Source organism: Podarcis melisellensis (assembly GCF_964234715.1).
Source record: "Podarcis melisellensis genome assembly, chromosome: 7".
NCBI classification, from domain to species: Eukaryota; Metazoa; Chordata; class Lepidosauria; order Squamata; family Lacertidae; genus Podarcis; species Podarcis melisellensis.
In genome coordinates, this window is record NC_138539.1 from 83,675,198 (window position 1) to 83,696,866 (window position 21,669).

Consider the following 21,669-nt stretch of genomic DNA (forward strand, 5'->3'; position numbering starts at 1 on the left):
TAAAAAAAGTTGTTCAGACATCGAGGGCTAATTCTGTTTCCGATGATTTAAACTCACCTGTTTCCACCGAAAAACCTTTCAGGGGATGGTTTGCAACAGTTTGGCACCATTTTTGAGTGAATTGCAGAACGTCAGAAATTTTGAAGAAATTGTGACCGCGCGGCTTACGGATTTTTTTTTAAAAAAGTTGATCAGACATCGAGGGCTAATTCTGTTTCCGATTATAAAAACCCACCTGTTTCCACCGAAAAACCTTTCAGGGGATGGTTTGCAACAGTTTTGCACCATTTTTGAGAGAATTGAGGAACGTCAGAAATTTTGATGAAATTGTGACCGCGCGGCTTAGGGATTTTTAAAAAAAAAGTTGTTTCAGACATCGAGGGCTAATTCTGTTTCCGATGATAAAAACCAACTGTTTCCACCGAAAAACCTTTCAGGGGATGGTTTGCAACAGTTTGGCACCATTTCTGAAGAATAGCAGAACGTCAGAAATTTTGAAGAAATTGTGACCGCGCCGCTTAGGGATTTTTTTAAAAAAAAAGTTGTTCAGACATCGAGGGCTAATTCTGTTTCCGATGATAAAAACGCACCTGTTTCCACCGAAAAACCTTTCAGGGGATGGTTTGCAACAGTTTTGCACCATTTTTGAGTGAATTGCAGAACGTCAGAAATTTTGAAGAAATTGTGACCGCGCGGCTTAGGGATTTTTTTTAAAAAAGTTGTTCAGACATCGAGGGCTAATTCTGTTTCCGATGATAAAAACCCACCTGTTTCCACCGAAAAACCTTTCAGGGGATGGTTTGCAACAATTTTGCACCATTTTTGAGAGAATTGCAGAACTTCAGAAATTTTGAAGAAATTGTGACCGCGCGGCTCGGGGATTTTTTCAAAAAAAAGTTGTTCAGACATCGAGGGCTGATTCTGTTTCCGATGATTTAAACTCACCTGTTTCCACCGAAAAACCTTTCAGGGGATGGTTTGCAACAGTTTGGCACCATTTTTGAGTGAATTGCAGAACGTCAGAAATTTTGAAGAAATTGTGACCGCGCGGCTTACGGATTTTTTTAAAAAAAGTTGATCAGACATCGAGGGCTAATTCTGTTTCCGATTATAAAAACCCACCTGTTTCCACCGAAAAACCTTTCAGGGGATGGTTTGCAACAGTTTTGCACCATTTTTGAGAGAATTGCAGAACGTCAGAAATTTTGATGAAATTGTGACCGCGCGGCTCGGGGATTTTTTCAAAAACAAGTTGTTCAGACATCGAGGGCTGATTCTGTTTCTGATGATAAAAACCCACCTGTTTCCACCGAAAAACCTTTCAGGGGATGGTTTGCAACAGTTTGGCACCATTTTTGAGTGAATTGCAGAACGTCAGAAATTTTGAAGAAATTGTGACCGCGCGGCTTAGGGATTTTTTAAAAAAAAGTTGTTCAGACATCGAGGGTTGATTCTGTTTCCAATGATAAAAACCCACCTGTTTCCACTGAGAAACCTTTCAGGGGATGGTTTGCAACAGTTTGGCACCATTTTTGAGAGAATTGCAGAACGTCAGAAATTTTGAAGTAATTGTGACCGCGCGGCTTAGGGATTTTTTAAAAAAAAGTTGTTCAGACATCGAGGGCTAATTCTGTTTCCGATGATAAAAACGCACCTGTTTCCACCGAAAAACCTTTCAGGGGATGGTTTGCAACAGTTTGGCACCATTTTTGAGTGAATTGCAGAACGTCAGAAATTATGAAGAAATTGTGACCGCGCGGCTTAGGGAAATTTTTTTTAAAAGGTTGTTCAGACATCGAGGGCTAATTCTGTTTCCGATGATAAAAACCAACTGTTTCCACCGAAAAACCTTTCAGGGGATGGTTTGCAACAGTTTGGCACCATTTCTGAAGAATAGCAGAACGTCAGAAATTTTGAAGAAATTGTGACCGCGCCGCTTAGGGATTTTTTTTTAAAAAAAGTTGTTCAGACATCGAGGGTTGATTCTGTTTCCAATGATAAAAACCCACCTGTTTCCACTGAGAAACCTTTCAGGGGATGGTTTGCAACAGTTTGGCACCATTTTTGAGAGAATTGCAGAACGTCAGAAATTTTGAAGAAATTGTGACCGCGCGGCTCGGGGATTTTTTCAAAAAAAAGTTGCTCAGACATCGAGGGCTGATTCTGTTTCTGATGATAAAAACGCATCTGTTTCCACCGAAAAACCTTTCAGGGGATGGTTTGCAACAGTTTGGCACCATTTTTGAGTGAATTGCAGAGCGTCAGAAATTTTGAAGAAATTGTGACCGCGCGGCTTACGGATTTTTTTAAAAAAAGTTGATCAGACATCGAGGGCTAATTCTGTTTCCGATTATAAAAACCCACCTGTTTCCACCGAAAAACCTTTCAGGGGATGGTTTGCAACAGTTTGGCACCATATTTGAGTGAATTGCAGAACGTCAGAAATTTTGAAGAAATTGTGACCGCGCGGCTTAGGGATTTTTTAAAAAAAAGTTGTTCAGACATCGAGGGCTAATTCTGTTTCCGATGATTTAAACTCACCTGTTTCCACCGAAAAACCTTTCAGGGGATGTTTTGCAACAGTTTTGCACCATTTTTGAGTGAATTGCAGAACGTCAGAAATTTTGAAGAAATTGTGACCGCGGCTTAGGGATTTTTTAAAAAAAAGTTGTTCAGACATCGAGGGCTAATTCTGTTTCCGATGATAAAAACCCACCTGTTTCCACCGAAAAACCTTTCAGGGGATGGTTTGCAACAGTTTGGCACCATTTCTGAAGAATAGCAGAACGTCAGAAATTTTGAAGAAATTGTGACCGCGCGGCTTAGGGAAATTTTTTTTAAAAGGTTGTTCAGACATCGAGGGCTAATTCTGTTTCCGATGATAAAAACCAACTGTTTCCACCGAAAAACCTTTCAGGGGATGGTTTGCAACAGTTTGGCACCATTTCTGAAGAATAGCAGAACGTCAGAAATTTTGAAGAAATTGTGACCGCGCCGCTTACGGATTTTTTTTAAAAAAAAGTTGTTCAGACATCGAGGGCTAATTCTGTTTCCGATGATAAAAACCAACTGTTTCCACCGAAAAACCTTTCAGGGGATGGTTTGCAACAGTTTGGCACCATTTCTGAAGAATTGCAGAACGTCAGAAATTTTGAAGAAATTGTGACCGCGCCGCTTAGGGATTTTTTTTAAAAAAAAGTTGTTCAGACATCGAGGGCTAATTCTGTTTCCGATGATAAAAACGCACCTGTTTCCACCGAAAAACCTTTCAGGGGATGGTTTGCAACAGTTTTGCACCATTTTTGAGTGAATTGCAGAACGTCAGAAATTTTGAAGAAATTGTGACCGCGCGGCTTAGGGATTTTTTTTAAAAAAGTTGTTCAGACATCGAGGGCTAATTCTGTTTCCGATGATAAAAACCCACCTGTTTCCACCGAAAAACCTTTCAGGGGATGTTTTGCAACAGTTTTGCACCATTTTTGAGTGAATTGCAGAACGTCAGAAATTTTGAAGAAATTGTGACCGCGGCTTAGGGATTTTTTTAAAAAAAGTTGTTCAGACATCGAGGGCTAATTCTGTTTCCGATGATAAAAACCCACCTGTTTCCACCGAAAAACCTTTCAGGGGATGGTTTGCAACAGTTTGGCACCATTTCTGAAGAATAGCAGAACGTCAGAAATTTTGAAGAAATTGTGACCGCGCGGCTTAGGGAAATTTTTTTTAAAAGGTTGTTCAGACATCGAGGGCTAATTCTGTTTCCGATGATAAAAACCAACTGTTTCCACCGAAAAACCTTTCAGGGGATGGTTTGCAACAGTTTGGCACCATTTCTGAAGAATAGCAGAACGTCAGAAATTTTGAAGAAATTGTGACCGCGCCGCTTAGGGATTTTTTTTAAAAAAAAGTTGTTCAGACATCGAGGGCTAATTCTGTTTCCGATGATAAAAACCAACTGTTTCCACCGAAAAACCTTTCAGGGGATGGTTTGCAACAGTTTGGCACCATTTCTGAAGAATAGCAGAACGTCAGAAATTTTGAAGAAATTGTGACCGCGCCGCTTAGGGATTTTTTTTAAAAAAAAGTTGTTCAGACATCGAGGGCTAATTCTGTTTCCGATGATAAAAACGCACCTGTTTCCACCGAAAAACCTTTCAGGGGATGGTTTGCAACAGTTTTGCACCATTTTTGAGTGAATTGCAGAACGTCAGAAATTGTGAAGAAATTGTGACCGCGCGGCTTAGGGATTTTTTTAAAAAAAGTTGTTCAGACATCGAGGGCTAATTCTGTTTCAGATGATAAAAACCCACCTGTTTCCACCGAAAAACCTTTCAGGGGATGCTTTGCAACAATTTTGCACCATTTTTGAGAGAATTGCAGAACTTCAGAAATTTTGAAGAAATTGTGACCGCGCGGCTCGGGGATTTTTTCAAAAAAAAGTTGTTCAGACATCGAGGGCTGATTCTGTTTCTGATGATAAAAACGCATCTGTTTCCACCGAAAAACCTTTCAGGGGATGGTTTGCAACAGTTTGGCACCATTTTTGAGTGAATTGCAGAGCGTCAGAAATTTTGAAGAAATTGTGACCGCGCGGCTTACGGATTTTTTTAAAAAAAGTTGATCAGACATCGAGGGCTAATTCTGTTTCCGATGATAAAAACCCACCTGTTTCCACCGAAAAACCTTTCAGGGGATGGTTTGCAACAGTTTGGCACCATTTTTGAGTGAATTGCAGAACGTCAGAAATTTTGAAGAAATTGTGACCGCGCGGCTTAGGGATTTTTTTAAAAAAAGTTTTTCAGACATCGAGGGCTAATTCTGTTTCCGATGATTTAAACTCACCTGTTTCCACCGAAAAACCTTTCAGGGGATGTTTTGCAACAGTTTTGCACCATTTTTGAGTGAATTGCAGAACGTCAGAAATTTTGAAGAAATTGTGACCGCGGCTTAGGGATTTTTTTAAAAAAAGTTGTTCAGACATCGAGGGCTAATTCTGTTTCCGATGATAAAAACCCACCTGTTTCCACCGAAAAACCTTTCAGGGGATGGTTTGCAACAGTTTGGCACCATTTCTGAAGAATAGCAGAACGTCAGAAATTTTGAAGAAATTGTGACCGCGCGGCTTAGGGAATTTTTTTTTAAAAGGTTGTTCAGACATCGAGGGCTAATTCTGTTTCCGATGATAAAAACCAACTGTTTCCACCGAAAAACCTTTCAGGGGATGGTTTGCAACAGTTTGGCACCATTTCTGAAGAATAGCAGAACGTCAGAAATTTTGAAGAAATTGTGACCGCGCCGCTTAGGGATTTTTTTTAAAAAAAAGTTGTTCAGACATCGAGGGCTAATTCTGTTTCCGATGATAAAAACGCACCTGTTTCCACCGAAAAACCTTGTAGGGGATGGTTTGCAACAGTGTTGCACCATTTTTGAGTGAATTGCAGAACGTCAGAAATTTTGAAGAAATTGTGACCGCGCGGCTTAGGGATTTTTTTAAAAAAAGTTGTTCAGACATCGAGGGCTAATTCTTTTTCCGATTATAAAAACCCACCTCCTTCCACCGAAAAACCTTTCAGGGGATGGTTTGCAACAGTTTTGCACCATTTTAGAGAGAATTGCAGAACGTCAGAAATTTTGAAGAAATTGTGACCGCGCGGCTCGGGGATTTTTTCAAAAAAAAGTTGTACAGACATCGAGGGCTGATTCTGTTTCTGATGATAAAAACGCATCTGTTTCCACTGAAAAACCTTTCAGGGGATGGTTTGCAACAGTTTGGCACCATTTTTGAGTGAATTGCAGAACGTCAGAAATTTTGAAGAAATTGTGACCGCGCGGCTTACGGATTTTTTTTAAAAAAAGTTGATCAGACATCGAGGGCTAATTCTGTTTCCGATTATAAAAACCCACCTGTTTCCACCGAAAAACCTTTCAGGGGATGGTTTGCAACAGTTTGGCACCATTTTTGAGTGAATTGCAGAACGTCAGAAATTTTGAAGAAATTGTGACCGCGCGGCTTACGGATTTTTTTTAAAAAAAGTTGATCAGACATCGAGGGCTAATTCTGTTTCCGATTATAAAAACCCACCTGTTTCCACCGAAAAACCTTTCAGGGGATGGTTTGCAACAGTTTTGCACCATTTTTGGGAGAATTGCAGAACGTCAGAAATTTTGATGAAATTGTGACCGCGCGGCTTACGGATTTTTTTTTTAAAAAGTTGATCAGACATCGAGGGCTAATTCTGTTTCCGATTATAAAAACCCACCTGTTTCCACCGAAAAACCTTTCAGGGGATGGTTTGCAACAGTTTTGCACCATTTTTGAGAGAATTGCAGAACGTCAGAAATTTTGATGAAATTGTGACCGCGCGGCTCGGGGATTTTTTAAAAAACAAGTTGTTCAGACATCGAGGGCTGATTCTGTTTCTGATGATAAAAACCCACCTGTTTCCACCGAAAAACCTTTCAGGGGATGGTTTGCAACAGTTTGGCACCATTTTTGAGTGAATTGCAGAACGTCAGAAATTTTGAAGAAATTGTGACCGCGCGGCTTAGGGATTTTTAAAAAAAAATTTGTTCAGACATCGAGGGTTGATTCTGTTTCCAATGATAAAAACCCACCTGTTTCCACTGAAAAACCTTTCAGGGGATGGTTTGCAACAGTTTGGCACCATTTTTGAGAGAATTGCAGAACGTCAGAAATTTTGAAGTAATTGTGACCGCGCGGCTTAGGGATTTTTAAAAAAAAAGTTGTTCAGACATCGAGGGCTAATTCTGTTTCCGATGATAAAAACGCACCTGTTTCCACCGAAAAACCTTTCAGGGGATGGTTTGCAACAGTTTGGCACCATTTTTGAGTGAATTGCAGAACGTCAGAAATTATGAAGAAATTGTGACCGCGCGGCTTAGGGAAATTTTTTTTAAAAGGTTGTTCAGACATCGAGGGCTAATTCTGTTTCCGATGATAAAAACCAACTGTTTCCACCGAAAAACCTTTCAGGGGATGGTTTGCAACAGTTTGGCACCATTTCTGAAGAATAGCAGAACGTCAGAAATTTTGAAGAAATTGTGACCGCGCCGCTTAGGGATTTTTTTTTAAAAAAAGTTGTTCAGACATCGAGGGCTAATTCTGTTTCCGATGATAAAAACGCACCTGTTTCCACCGAAAAACCTTTCAGGGGATGGTTTGCAACAGTTTTGCACCATTTTTGAGTGAATTGCAGAACGTCAGAAATTTTGAAGAAATTGTGACCGCGCGGCTTAGGGATTTTTTTTAAAAAAGTTGTTCAGACATCGAGGGCTAATTCTGTTTCCGATGATAAAAACCCACCTGTTTCCACCGAAAAACCTTTCAGGGGATGGTTTGCAACAATTTTGCACCATTTTTGAGAGAATTGCATGACTTCAGAAATTTTGAAGAAATTGTGACCGCGCGGCTCGGGGATTTTTTCAAAAAAAAGTTGTTCAGACATCGAGGGCTGATTCTGTTTCCGATGATTTAAACTCACCTGTTTCCACCGAAAAACCTTTCAGGGGATGGTTTGCAACAGTTTGGCACCATTTTTGAGTGAATTGCAGAACGTCAGAAATTTTGAAGAAATTGTGACCGCGCGGCTTACGGATTTTTTTTAAAAAAAGTTGATCAGACATCGAGGGCTAATTCTGTTTCCGATTATAAAAACCCACCTGTTTCCACCGAAAAACCTTTCAGGGGATGGTTTGCAACAGTTTTGCACCATTTTTCAGAGAATTGCAGAACGTCAGAAATTTTGATGAAATTGTGACCGCGCGGCTCGGGGATTTTTTCAAAAACAAGTTGTTCAGACATCGAGGGCTGATTCTGTTTCTGATGATAAAAACCCACCTGTTTCCACCGAAAAACCTTTCAGGGGATGGTTTGCAACAGTTTGGCACCATTTTTGAGTGAATTGCAGAACGTCAGAAATTTTGAAGAAATTGTGACCGCGCGGCTTAGGCATTTTTTTAAAAAAAGTTGTTCAGACATCGAGGGTTGATTCTGTTTCCAATGATAAAAACCCACCTGTTTCCACTGAAAAACCTTTCAGGGGATGGTTTGCAACAGTTTGGCACCATTTTTGAGAGAATTGCAGAACGTCAGAAATTTTGAAGTAATTGTGACCGCGCGGCTTAGGGATTTTTTAAAAAAAAGTTGTTCAGACATCGAGGGCTAATTCTGTTTCCGATGATAAAAACGCACCTGTTTCCACCGAAAAACCTTTCAGGGGATGGTTTGCAACAGTTTGGCACCATTTTTGAGTGAATTGCAGAACGTCAGAAATTATGAAGAAATTGTGACCGCGCGGCTTAGGGAAATTTTTTTTAAAAGGTTGTTCAGACATCGAGGGCTAATTCTGTTTCCGATGATAAAAACCAACTTTTTCCACCGAAAAACCTTTCAGGGGATGGTTTGCAACAGTTTGGCACCATTTCTGAAGAATAGCAGAACGTCAGAAATTTTGAAGAAATTGTGACCGCGCCGCTTAGGGATTTTTTTAAAAAAAAAAGTTGTTCAGACATCGAGGGCTAATTCTGTTTCCGATGATAAAAACGCACCTGTTTCCACCGAAAAACCTTTCAGGGGTGGTTTGCAACAGTTTTGCACCATTTTTGAGTGAATTGCAGAACGTCAGAAATTTTGAAGAAATTGTGACCGCGCGGCTTAGGGATTTTTTTAAAAAAAGTTGTTCAGACATCGAGGGCTAATTCTGTTTCCGATGATAAAAACCCACCTGTTTCCACCGAAAAACCTTTCAGGGGATGCTTTGCAACAATTTTGCACCATTTTTGAGAGAATTGCAGAACTTCAGAAATTTTGAAGAAATTGTGACCGCGCGGCTCGGGGATTTTTTCAAAAAAAAGTTGTTCAGACATCGAGGGCTGATTCTGTTTCTGATGATAAAAACGCATCTGTTTCCACCGAAAAACCTTTCAGGGGATGGTTTGCAACAGTTTGGCACCATTTTTGAGTGAATTGCAGAGCGTCAGAAATTTTGAAGAAATTGTGACCGCGCGGCTTACGGATTTTTTTAAAAAAAGTTGATCAGACATCGAGGGCTAATTCTGTTTCCGATGATAAAAACCCACCTGTTTCCACCGAAAAACCTTTCAGGGGATGGTTTGCAACAGTTTGGCACCATTTTTGAGTGAATTGCAGAACGTCAGAAATTTTGAAGAAATTGTGACCGCGCGGCTTAGGGATTTTTTTAAAAAAAGTTGTTCAGACATCGAGGGCTAATTCTGTTTCCGATGATTTAAACTCACCTGTTTCCACAAAAAACCTTTCAGGGGATGTTTTGCAACAGTTTTGCACCATTTTTGAGTGAATTGCAGAACGTCAGAAATTTTGAAGAAATTGTGACCGCGGCTTAGGGATTTTTTAAAAAAAAGTTGTTCAGACATCGAGGGCTAATTCTGTTTCCGATGATAAAAACCCACCTGTTTCCACCGAAAAACCTTTCAGGGGATGGTTTGCAACAGTTTGGCACCATTTCTGAAGAATAGCAGAACGTCAGAAATTTTGAAGAAATTGTGACCGCGCGGCTTAGGGAAATTTTTTTTAAAAGGTTGTTCAGACATCGAGGGCTAATTCTGTTTCCGATGATAAAAACCAACTGTTTCCACCGAAAAACCTTTCAGGGGATGGTTTGCAACAGTTTGGCACCATTTCTGAAGAATAGCAGAACGTCAGAAATTTTGAAGAAATTGTGACCGCGCCGCTTAGGGAAATTTTTTTTAAAAGGTTGTTCAGACATCGAGGGCTAATTCTGTTTCCGATGATAAAAACCAACTGTTTCCACCGAAAAACCTTTCAGGGGATGGTTTGCAACAGTTTGGCACCATTTCTGAAGAATAGCAGAACGTCAGAAATTTTGAAGAAATTGTGACCGCGCCGCTTAGGGATTTTTTTTAAAAAAAAGTTGTTCAGACATCGAGGGCTAATTCTGTTTCCGATGATAAAAACCAACTGTTTCCACCGAAAAACCTTTCAGGGGATGGTTTGCAACAGTTTGGCACCATTTCTGAAGAATAGCAGAACGTCAGAAATTTTGAAGAAATTGTGACCGCGCCGCTTAGGGATTTTTTTTAAAAAAAAGTTGTTCAGACATCGAGGGCTAATTCTGTTTCCGATGATAAAAACGCACCTGTTTCCACCGAAAAACCTTTCAGGGGTGGTTTGCAACAGTTTTGCACCATTTTTGAGTGAATTGCAGAACGTCAGAAATTTTGAAGAAATTGTGACCGCGCGGCTTAGGGATTTTTTTAAAAAAAGTTGTTCAGACATCGAGGGCTAATTCTGTTTCCGATGATAAAAACCCACCTGTTTCCACCGAAAAACCTTTCAGGGGATGCTTTGCAACAATTTTGCACCATTTTTGAGAGAATTGCAGAACTTCAGAAATTTTGAAGAAATTGTGACCGCGCGGCTCGGGGATTTTTTCAAAAAAAAGTTGTTCAGACATCGAGGGCTGATTCTGTTTCTGATGATAAAAACGCATCTGTTTCCACCGAAAAACCTTTCAGGGGATGGTTTGCAACAGTTTGGCACCATTTTTGAGTGAATTGCAGAGCGTCAGAAATTTTGAAGAAATTGTGACCGCGCGGCTTACGGATTTTTTTAAAAAAAGTTGATCAGACATCGAGGGCTAATTCTGTTTCCGATGATAAAAACCCACCTGTTTCCACCGAAAAACCTTTCAGGGGATGGTTTGCAACAGTTTGGCACCATTTTTGAGTGAATTGCAGAACGTCAGAAATTTTGAAGAAATTGTGACCGCGCGGCTTAGGGATTTTTTTAAAAAAAGTTGTTCAGACATCGAGGGCTAATTCTGTTTCCGATGATTTAAACTCACCTGTTTCCACCGAAAAACCTTTCAGGGGATGTTTTGCAACAGTTTTGCACCATTTTTGAGTGAATTGCAGAACGTCAGAAATTTTGAAGAAATTGTGACCGCGGCTTAGGGATTTTTTAAAAAAAAGTTGTTCAGACATCGAGGGCTAATTCTGTTTCCGATGATAAAAACCCACCTGTTTCCACCGAAAAACCTTTCAGGGGATGGTTTGCAACAGTTTGGCACCATTTCTGAAGAATAGCAGAACGTCAGAAATTTTGAAGAAATTGTGACCGCGCGGCTTAGGGAAATTTTTTTTAAAAGGTTGTTCAGACATCGAGGGCTAATTCTGTTTCCGATGATAAAAACCAACTGTTTCCACCGAAAAACCTTTCAGGGGATGGTTTGCAACAGTTTGGCACCATTTCTGAAGAATAGCAGAACGTCAGAAATTTTGAAGAAATTGTGACCGCGCCGCTTAGGGCTTTTTTTTTAAAAAAAGGTGTTCAGACATCGAGGGCTAATTCTGTTTCCGATGATAAAAACGCACCTCCTTCCACCGAAAAACCTTTCAGGGGATGGTTTGCAACAGTTTTGCACCATTTTTGAGAGAATTGCAGAACGTCAGAAATTTTGAAGAAATTGTGACCGCGCGGCTCGGGGATTTTTTCAAAAAAAGTTGTACAGACATCGAGGGCTGATTCTGTTTCTGATGATAAAAACGCATCTGTTTCCACTGAAAAACCTTTCAGGGGATGGTTTGCAACAGTTTGGCACCATTTTTGAGTGAATTGCAGAACGTCAGAAATTTTGAAGAAATTGTAACCGCGCGGCTTAGGGATTTTTTAAAAAAAAGTTGTTCAGACATCGAGGGCTAATTCTGTTTCCGATGATTTAAACTCACCTGTTTCCACCGAAAAACCTTTCAGGGGATGGTTTGCAACAGTTTGGCACCATTTTTGAGTGAATTGCAGAACGTCAGAAATTTTGAAGAAATTGTGACCGCGCGGCTTACGGATTTTTTTTAAAAAAAGTTGATCAGACATCGAGGGCTAATTCTGTTTCCGATTATAAAAACCCACCTGTTTCCACCGAAAAACCTTTCAGGGGATGGTTTGCAACAGTTTTGCACCATTTTTGAGAGAATTGCAGAACGTCAGAAATTTTGATGAAATTGTGACCGCGCGGCTCGGGGATTTTTTCAAAAACAAGTTGTTCAGACATCGAGGGCTGATTCTGTTTCTGATGATAAAAACCCACCTGTTTCCACCGAAAAACCTTTCAGGGGATGGTTTGCAACAGTTTGGCACCATTTTTGAGTGAATTGCAGAACGTCAGAAATTTTGAAGAAATTGTGACCGCGCGGCTTAGGGATTTTTTTAAAAAAAGTTGTTTAGACATCGAGGGTTGATTCTGTTTCCAATGATAAAAACCCACCTGTTTCCACTGAAAAACCTTTCAGGGGATGGTTTGCAACAGTTTGGCACCATTTTTGAGAGAATTGCAGAACGTCAGAAATTTTGAAGTAATTGTGACCGCGCGGCTTAGGGATTTTTTTAAAAAAAGTTGTTCAGACATCGAGGGCTAATTCTGTTTCCGATGATAAAAACGCACCTGTTTCCACCGAAAAACCTTTCAGGGGATGGTTTGCAACAGTTTGGCACCATTTTTGAGTGAATTGCAGAACGTCAGAAATTATGAAGAAATTGTGACCGCGCGGCTTAGGGAAATTTTTTTTAAAAGGTTGTTCAGACATCGAGGGCTAATTCTGTTTCCGATGATAAAAACCAACTGTTTCCACCGAAAAACCTTTCAGGGGATGGTTTGCAACAGTTTGGCACCATTTCTGAAGAATAGCAGAACGTCAGAAATTTTGAAGAAATTGTGACCGCGCCGCTTAGGGATTTTTTTTTAAAAAAAGTTGTTCAGACATCGAGGGCTAATTCTGTTTCCGATGATAAAAACGCACCTGTTTCCACCGAAAAACCTTTCAGGGGATGGTTTGCAACAGTTTTGCACCATTTTTGAGTGAATTGCAGAACGTCAGAAATTTTGAAGAAATTGTGACCGCGCGACTTAGGGATTTTTTTAAAAAAGTTGTTCAGACATCGAGGGCTAATTCTGTTTCCGATGATAAAAACCCACCTGTTTCCACCGAAAAACCTTTCAGGGGATGGTTTGCAACAATTTTGCACCATTTTTGAGAGAATTGCAGAACTTCAGAAATTTTGAAGAAATTGTGACCGCGCGGCTCGGGGATTTTTTCAAAAAAAAGTTGTTCAGACATCGAGGGCTGATTCTGTTTCTGATGATAAAAACGCATCTGTTTCCACCGAAAAACCTTTCAGGGGATGGTTTGCAACAGTTTGGCACCATTTTTGAGTGAATTGCAGAGCGTCAGAAATTTTGAAGAAATTGTGACCGCGCGGCTTACGGATTTTTTTAAAAAAAAGTTGATCAGACATCGAGGGCTAATTCTGTTTCCGATTATAAAAACCCACCTGTTTCCACCGAAAAACCTTTCAGGGGATGGTTTGCAACAGTTTGGCACCATTTTTGAGTGAATTGCAGAACGTCAGAAATTTTGAAGAAATTGTGACCGCGCGGCTTAGGGATTTTTTTTAAAAAAGTTGTTCAGACATCGAGGGCTAATTCTGTTTCTGATGATTTAAACTCACCTGTTTCCACCGAAAAACCTTTCAGGGGATGTTTTGCAACAGTTTTGCACCATTTTTGAGTGAATTGCAGAACGTCAGAAATTTTGAAGAAATTGTGACCGCGGCTTAGGGATTTTTTAAAAAAAAGTTGTTCAGACATCGAGGGCTAATTCTGTTTCCGATTATAAAAACCCACCTGTTTCCACCGAAAAACCTTTCAGGGGATGGTTTGCAACAGTTTTGCACCATTTTTGAGAGAATTGCAGAACGTCAGAAATTTTGAAGAAATTGTGACCGCGCGGCTCGGGGATTTTTTCAAAAAAAAGTTGTTCAGACATCGAGGGCTGATTCTGTTTCTGATGATAAAAACGCATCTGTTTCCACCGAAAAACCTTTCAGGGGATGGTTTGCAACAGCTTGGCACCATTTTTGAGAGAATTGAAGAACGTCAGAAATTTTGAAGAAATTGTGACCGCGCGGCTTACGGATTTTTTTAAAAAAAGTTGTTCAGACATCGAGGGCTGATTCTGTTTCCGATGATAAAAACGCACCTGTTTCCACCGAAAAACCTTTCAGGGGATGGTTTGCAACAGTTTGGCGCCATTTTTGCGTGAATTGCAGAACGTGAGAAATTTTGAAGAAATTGTGACTGCGCGGCTTAGGGATTTTTTTTTTTTACAAAGTTGTTCAGACATCGAGGGCTAATTCTGTTGCCGATTATAAAAACCCACCTGTTTCCACCGAAAAACCTTTCAGGGGATGGTTTGTAACCGTTTGGCACCATTTTTGAGTGAATTGTAGAACTTCAGAAATTTTGAAGAAATTGTGACTGCGCGGCTTAGGGATTTTTTCAAAAAAAAAATTGTTCAGGCATCGAGGGCTAATTCTGTTTCCGATGATAAAAACCAACTGTTTCCACCGAAAAACCTTTCAGGGGATGGTTTGCAACAGTTTGGCACCATTTCTGAAGAATAGCAGAATGTCAGAAATTTTGAAGAAATTGTGACCGCGCCGCTTAGGGATTTTTTTTAAAAAAAAGTTGTTCAGACATCAAGGGCTAATTCTGTTTCCGATGATAAAAACGCACCTGTTTCCACCGAAAAACCTTGTAGGGGATGGTTTGCAACAGTGTTGCACCATTTTTGAGTGAATTGCAGAACGTCAGAAATTTTGAAGAAATTGTGACCGCGCGGCTTAGGGATTTTTTTTAAAAAAGTTGTTCAGACATCGAGGGCTAATTCTATTTCCGATTATAAAAACCCACCTCCTTCCACCGAAAAACCTTTCAGGGGATGGTTTGCAACAGTTTTGCACCATTTTTGAGAGAATTGCAGAACGTCAGAAATTTTGAAGAAATTGTGACCGCGCGGCTCGGGGATTTTTTCAAAAAAAAGTTGTACAGACATCGAGGGCTGATTCTGTTTCTGATGATAAAAACGCATCTGTTTCCACTGAAAAACCTTTCAGGGGATGGTTTGCAACAGTTTGGCACCATTTTTGAGTGAATTGTAGAACTTCAGAAATTTTGAAGAAATTGTGACTGCGCGGCTTAGGGATTTTTTCAAAAAAAAAAATTGTTCAGGCATCGAGGGCTAATTCTGTTTCCGATGATAAAAACCAACTGTTTCCACCGAAAAACCTTTCAGGGGATGGTTTGCAACAGTTTGGCACCATTTCTGAAGAATAGCAGAACGTCAGAAATTTTGAAGAAATTGTGACCGCGCCGCTTAGGGATTTTTTTTTTAAAAAAGTTGTTCAGACATCGAGGGCTAATTCTGTTTCCGATGATAAAAACGCACCTGTTTCCACCGAAAAACCTTGTAGGGGATGGTTTGCAACAGTGTTGCACCATTTTTGAGTGAATTGCAGAACGTCAGAAATTTTGAAGAAATTGTGACCGCGCGGCTTAGGGATTTTTTTAAAAAAAGTTGTTCAGACATCGAGGGCTAATTCTATTTCCGATTATAAAAACCCACCTCCTTCCACCGAAAAACCTTTCAGGGGATGGTTTGCAACAGTTTTGCACCATTTTTGAGAGAATTGCAGAACGTCAGAAATTTTGAAGAAATTGTGACCGCGCCGCTTAGGGATTTTTTTAAAAAAAAAGTTGTTCAGACATCGAGGGCTAATTCTGTTTCCGATAATAAAAACGCACCTGTTTCCACCGAAAAACCTTTCAGGGGATGGTTTGCAACAGTTTTGCACCATTTTTGAGTGAATTGCAGAACGTCAGAAATTTTGAAGAAATTGTGACCGCGCGGCTTAGGGATTTTTTTTAAAAAAGTTGTTCAGACATCGAGGGCTAATTCTGTTTCCGATGATGAAAACCCACCTGTTTCCACCGAAAAACCTTTCAGGGGATGGTTTGCAACAATTTTGCACCATTTTTGAGAGAATTGCAGAACGTCAGAAATTTTGAAGAAATTGTGACCGCGCGGCTCGGGGATTTTTTCAAAAAAAAGTTGTTCAGACATCGAGGGCTGATTCTGTTTCTGATGATAAAAACGCATCTGTTTCCACCGAAAAACCTTTCAGGGGATGGTTTGCAACAGTTTGGCACCATTTTTGAGTGAATTGCAGAACGTCAGAAATTTTGAAGAAATTGTGACCGCGCGGCTTAGGGATTTTTTAAAAAAAAGTTGTTCAGACATCGAGGGCTAATTCTGTTTCCGATGATTTAAACTCACCTGTTTCCACCGAAAAACCTTTCAGGGGATGTTTTGCAACAGTTTTGCACCATTTTTGAGTGAATTGCAGAACGTCAGAAATTTTGAAGAAATTGTGACCGCGCGGCTTAGGGATTTTTTTAAAAAAAGTTGTTCAGACATCGAGGGCTAATTCTGTTTCCGATTATAAAAACCCACCTGTTTCCACCGAAAAACCTTTCAGGGGATGGTTTGCAACAGTTTTGCACCATTTTTGAGAGAATTGCAGAACGTCAGAAATTTTGAAGAAATTGTGACCGCGCGGCTTAGGGATTTTTTTAAAAAAAGTTGTTTAGACATCGAGGGCTGATTCTGTTTCTGATGATAAAAACGCATCTGTTTCCACCGAAAAACCTTTCAGGGGATGGTTTGCAACAGTTTGGCACCATTTTTGAGAGAATTGCAGAACATCAGAAATTTTGAAGAAATTGTGACCGCGCGGCTTACGGATTTTTTTAAAAAAAGTTGATCAGACATCGAGGGCTAATTCTGTTTCTGATTATAAAAACCCACCTGTTTCCACCGAAAAACCTTTCAGGGGATGGTTTGCAACAGTTTTGCACCATTTTTGAGAGAATTGCAGAACGTCAGAAATTTTGATGAAATTGTGACCGCGCGGCTCGGGGATTTTTTCAAAAAAAAGTTGTTCAGACATCGAGGGCTGATTCTGTTTCCGATGATAAAAACGCATCTGTTTCCACCGAAAAACCTTTCAGGGGATGGTTTGCAACAGTTTGGCACCATTTTTGAATGAATTGCAGAACGTCAGAAATTTTGAAGAAATTGTGACCGCGCGGCTTACGGATTTTTTTAAAAGAAGTTGATCAGACATCGAGGGCTAATTCTGTTTCCGATGATAAAAACGCACCTGTTTCCACCGAAAAACCTTTCAGGGGATGGTTTGCAACAGTTTGGCACCATTTTTGAGTGAATTGCAGAACATCAGAAATTTTGAAGAAATTGTGACCGCGCGGCTTAGGGATTTTTTTTTTTTTAAAGTTGTTCAGACATCGAGGGCTAATTCTGTTTCCGATTATAAAAACCCACCTGTTTCCACCGAAAAAACTTTCAGGGGATGGTTTGCAACAGTTTGGCGCCATTTTTGAGTGAATTGCAGAACGTGAGAAATTTTGAAGAAATTGTGACTGCGCGGCTTAGGGATTTTTTTTTTTTACAAAGTTGTTCAGACATCGAGGGCTAATTCTGTTGCCGATTATAAAAACCCACCTGTTTCCACCGAAAAACCTTTCAGGGGATGGTTTGTAACCGTTTGGCACCATTTTTGAGTGAATTGTAGAACTTCAGAAATTTTGAAGAAATTGTGACTGCGCGGCTTAGGGATTTTTTTTTAAAAAAAAATTGTTCAGGCATCGAGGGCTAATTCTATTTCCGATGATAAAAACGCATCTGTTTCCACCGAAAAACCTTTCAGGGGATGGTTTGCAATAGTTTGGCACCATTTTTGAGTGAATTGCAGAACGTCAGAAATTTTGAAGAAATTGTGACCGCGCGGCTTAGGGATTTTTTCAAAAAAAAGTTGTTCAGACATCGAGGGCTAATTCTGTTTCCGATGATAACAACCCACCTGTTTCCACCGAAAAACCTTTCAGGGGATGGTTTGCAACAGTTTGGCACCATTTTTGAGTGAATTGCAGAACGTCAGAAATTTTGAAGAAATTGTGACCGCGCGGCTTAGGGATTTTTTTTTAAAAAAGATGTTCAGACATCGAGGGCTAATTCTGTTTCAGATGATAAAAACGCATCTGTTTCCACCGAAAAACCTTTCAGGGGATGGTTTGCAACAGTTTGGCACCATTTTTGAGTGAATTGCAGAACGTCAGAAATTTTGAAGAAATTGTGACCGCGCGACTTAGGGAAATTTTTTTTAAAAGGTTGTTCAGACATCGAGGGCTAATTCTGTTTCCGATGATAAAAACCAACTGTTTCCACCGAAAAACCTTTCAGGGGATGGTTTGCGACAGTTTGGCACCATTTCTGAAGAATAGCAGAACGTCAGAAATTTTGAAGAAATTGTGACCGCGCCTGTCAGGGTTTCAGGGAGAGAAGAGCAGATGGGGGAGGAGACAGAGAGCGAGGGGGAAGAATCCCAGAGAGATGAGGAGGAGGATGACGATGACCAAAGGTCGTCCATGAGTCTGTCCAGTGAGTCAGAGGACTCCCAGAAGGGAGCCCCCCTGGTCAGACCAAAGGGAGGCCAAGGGGGAAGCAGTGAGGAGCAGGGGAGCGAAGGGAGAAGCCCCAGTAGGAGTTGGACACAGGAGCCGGCTTCTCAGCCGGAACGGAGTGAAGGGGGTGGAGTTACCAGTGTGTCAGAGGGAGCAGAGCGAGAAGGAGACAGGGGGAGGAGATCGGAGCAGGACGCTCAGCCGGAAGGGGTGGAGAGTAGCACCGGGAGCAGTGTAGCGGTCGAGAGAAAGGTCAGAAGCAACGTACGCGCGCCAAGTTCAAATGTAGAGGCGCGCGGAAGTGAGGAGAGCCCTGGGGAGGAGCCCGGCCCCAAAGCGAGAAGGAGGGGGGCGGAGGCGTCAGAGGATTCAGCCTCGGGCGAGTCCCGGCGAGGGGGAACCCAGGGGGGCAGAAAGACCCTGCGGAAAAGGAAAGAGAGGAAGAGGTGGTCCAGTACAAGCCTCTTAAATTGGTGCCGAGGCGGTACAGATTCAGAGGGTACTTCAGCGGTCTAACGTTACAGACGTAGAGTCACAAGGATGGAATGTAAATGCAACCATGATCTTCAATAAAGACTTTCTGTAAATAAACCGGATTGGAGTTGGGTCTCTTGTGAGCTGGGACCAGACGGGTGGCTCTGACAGCGCCACTTAGGGATTTTTTTTTTAAAAAAAGTTGTTCAGACATCGAGGGCTAATTCTGTTTCCGATGATAAAAACGCACCTATTTCCACCGAAAAACCTTTCAGGGGATGGTTTGCAACAGTTTTGCACCATTTTTGAGTGAATTGCAGAACGTCAGAAATTTTGAAGAAATTGTGACCGCGCGGCTTAGGGATTTTTTTAAAAAAAAGTTGTTCAGACATCGAGTGTTAATTCTGTTTCCGATGATAAAATCGCATCTGTTTCCACCGAAAAACTTTTCAGGGGATGGTTTGCAACAGTTTGGCACCATTTTTGAGTGAATTGCAGAAAGTCAGAAATTTTGAAGAAATTGTGACCGCGCGGCTTACGGATTTTTTAAAAAAAAGTTGATCAGACATCGAGGGCTAATTCTGTTTCCGATTATGAAAACCCACCTGTTTCCACCGAAAAACCTTTCAGGGGATGGTTTGCAACAGTTTGGCACCATTTTTGAGAGAATTGCAGAACGTCAGAAATTTTGAAGAAATTGTGACCGCGCGGCTTACGGATTTTTTTTAAAAAAAAGTTGTTCAGACATCGAGGGCTAATTCTGTTTCCGATTATAAAAACCCACCTGTTTCCACCGAAAAACCTTTCAGGGGATGGTTTGCAACAGTTTTGCACCATTTTTGAGTGAATTGCAGAACGTCAGAAATGTTGAAGAAATTGTGATCGCGCGGCTTAGGGATTTTTTTAAAAAAAATATTGTTCAGACATCGAGGGCTAATTCTGTTTCCGATGATAAAATCGCATCTGTTTCCACCAAAAAACCTTTCAGTGGATGGTTTGCAACAGTTTGGGACCATTTTTTAGTGAATTGCAGAACATCAGAAATTTTGAAGAAATTGTGACCGCGCGGCTTAGGGATTTTTTTAAAAAAAAGTTGTTCAGACATCGAGGGCTAATTCTGTTTCCGATTATAAAAACCCACCTGTTTCCACCGAAAAACCTTTCAGGGGATGGTTTGCAACAGTTTGGCGCCATTTTTGAGTGAATTGCAGAACGTGAGAAATTTTGAAGAAATTGTGACTGCGCGGCTTAGGGATTTTTTTTTTTAGAAAGTTGTTCAGACATCGAGGGCTAATTCTGTTTCCGATGATAAAAACCCTCCTGTTCCCACCGAAAAACCTTTCAGGGGATGGTTTGTAACCGTTTGGCACCATTTTTGAGTGAATTGTAGAACTTCAGAAATTTTGAAGAAATTGTGACCGCGCGGCTTAGGGATTTTTTCAAAAAAAAATTGTTGAGGCATCGAGGGCTAATTCTATTTCCGATGATAAAAACGCATCTGTTTCCACCGAAAAACCTTTCAGGGGATGGTTTGCAACAGTTTGGCACCATTTATGAGTGAATTGCAGAACGTCAGAAATTTTGAAGAAATTGTGACCGCGCGGCTTAGGGATTTTTTCAAAAAAAAGTTGTTCAGACATCGTGGGCTAATTCTGTTTCCGATGATAACAACCCACCTGTTTCCACCGAAAAACCTTTCAGGGGATGGTTTGCAACAGTTTGGCACCATTTTTGAGTGAATTGCAGAACGTCAGAAATTTTGAAGAAATTGTGACCGCGCGGCTTAGGGATTTTTTTTAAAAAAAGTTGTTCAGACATTGAGGGCTAATTCTGTTTCCGATTATAAAAACCCACCTGTTTCGACCGAAAAACCTTACAGTGGATGGTTTGCAACAGTTTGGCACCATTTTTGAGTGAATTGCAGAACGTCAGAAATTTTGAACAAATTGTGACCGCGCGGCTTAGGGATTTTTTTAAAAAAAAAGTTGTTCAGACATCGAGGGCTAATTCTGTTTCCGATGATAAAAACGCACCTGTTTCCACCGAAAAACCTTTCAGGGGATGGTTTGCAACAGTTTTGCACCATTTTTGAGTGAATTGCAGAACGTCAGAAATGTTGAAGAAATTGTGACCGCGCGGCTTAGGTATTTTTTCAAAAAAAAATATTGTTCAGACATCGAGGGCTAATTCTGTTTCCGATGATAAAAACGCATCTGTTTCCACCGAAAAACCTTTCAGTGGATGGTTTGCAACAGTTTGGCACCATTTTTGAGTGAATTGCAGAACGTCAGAAATTTTGAAGAAATTGTGACCGCGCGGCTTAGGGATTTTTTTTTTAAAAAAGTTGTTCAGACATCGAGGGCTAATTCTGTTTCCGGTTATAAAAACCCACCTGTTTCCACCGAAAAACCTTTCAGGGGATGGTTTGCAACAGTTTGGCACCATTTTTGAGTGAATTGCAGAACGTCAGAAATTTTGAAGAAATTGTGACCGCGCGGCTTAGGGATTTTTTTTTAAAAAAAATTGGTCAGACATCGAGGGCTATTTCTGTTTCCGATTATAAAAACCCACCTGTTTCCACCGAAAAACCTTTCAGGGGATGGTTTGCAACAGTTTTGCACCATTTTTGAGTGAATTGCAGAACGTCAGAAATTTTGAAGAAATTGTGACCGCGCGCCTTAGGGATTTTTTCAAAAAAAGTTGTTCAGACATCGAGGGCTAATTCTGTTTCCGATGATAAAAACGCATCTGTTTCCACCGAAAAACCTTTCAGGGGATGGTTTGCAACAGTTTGGCACCATTTTTG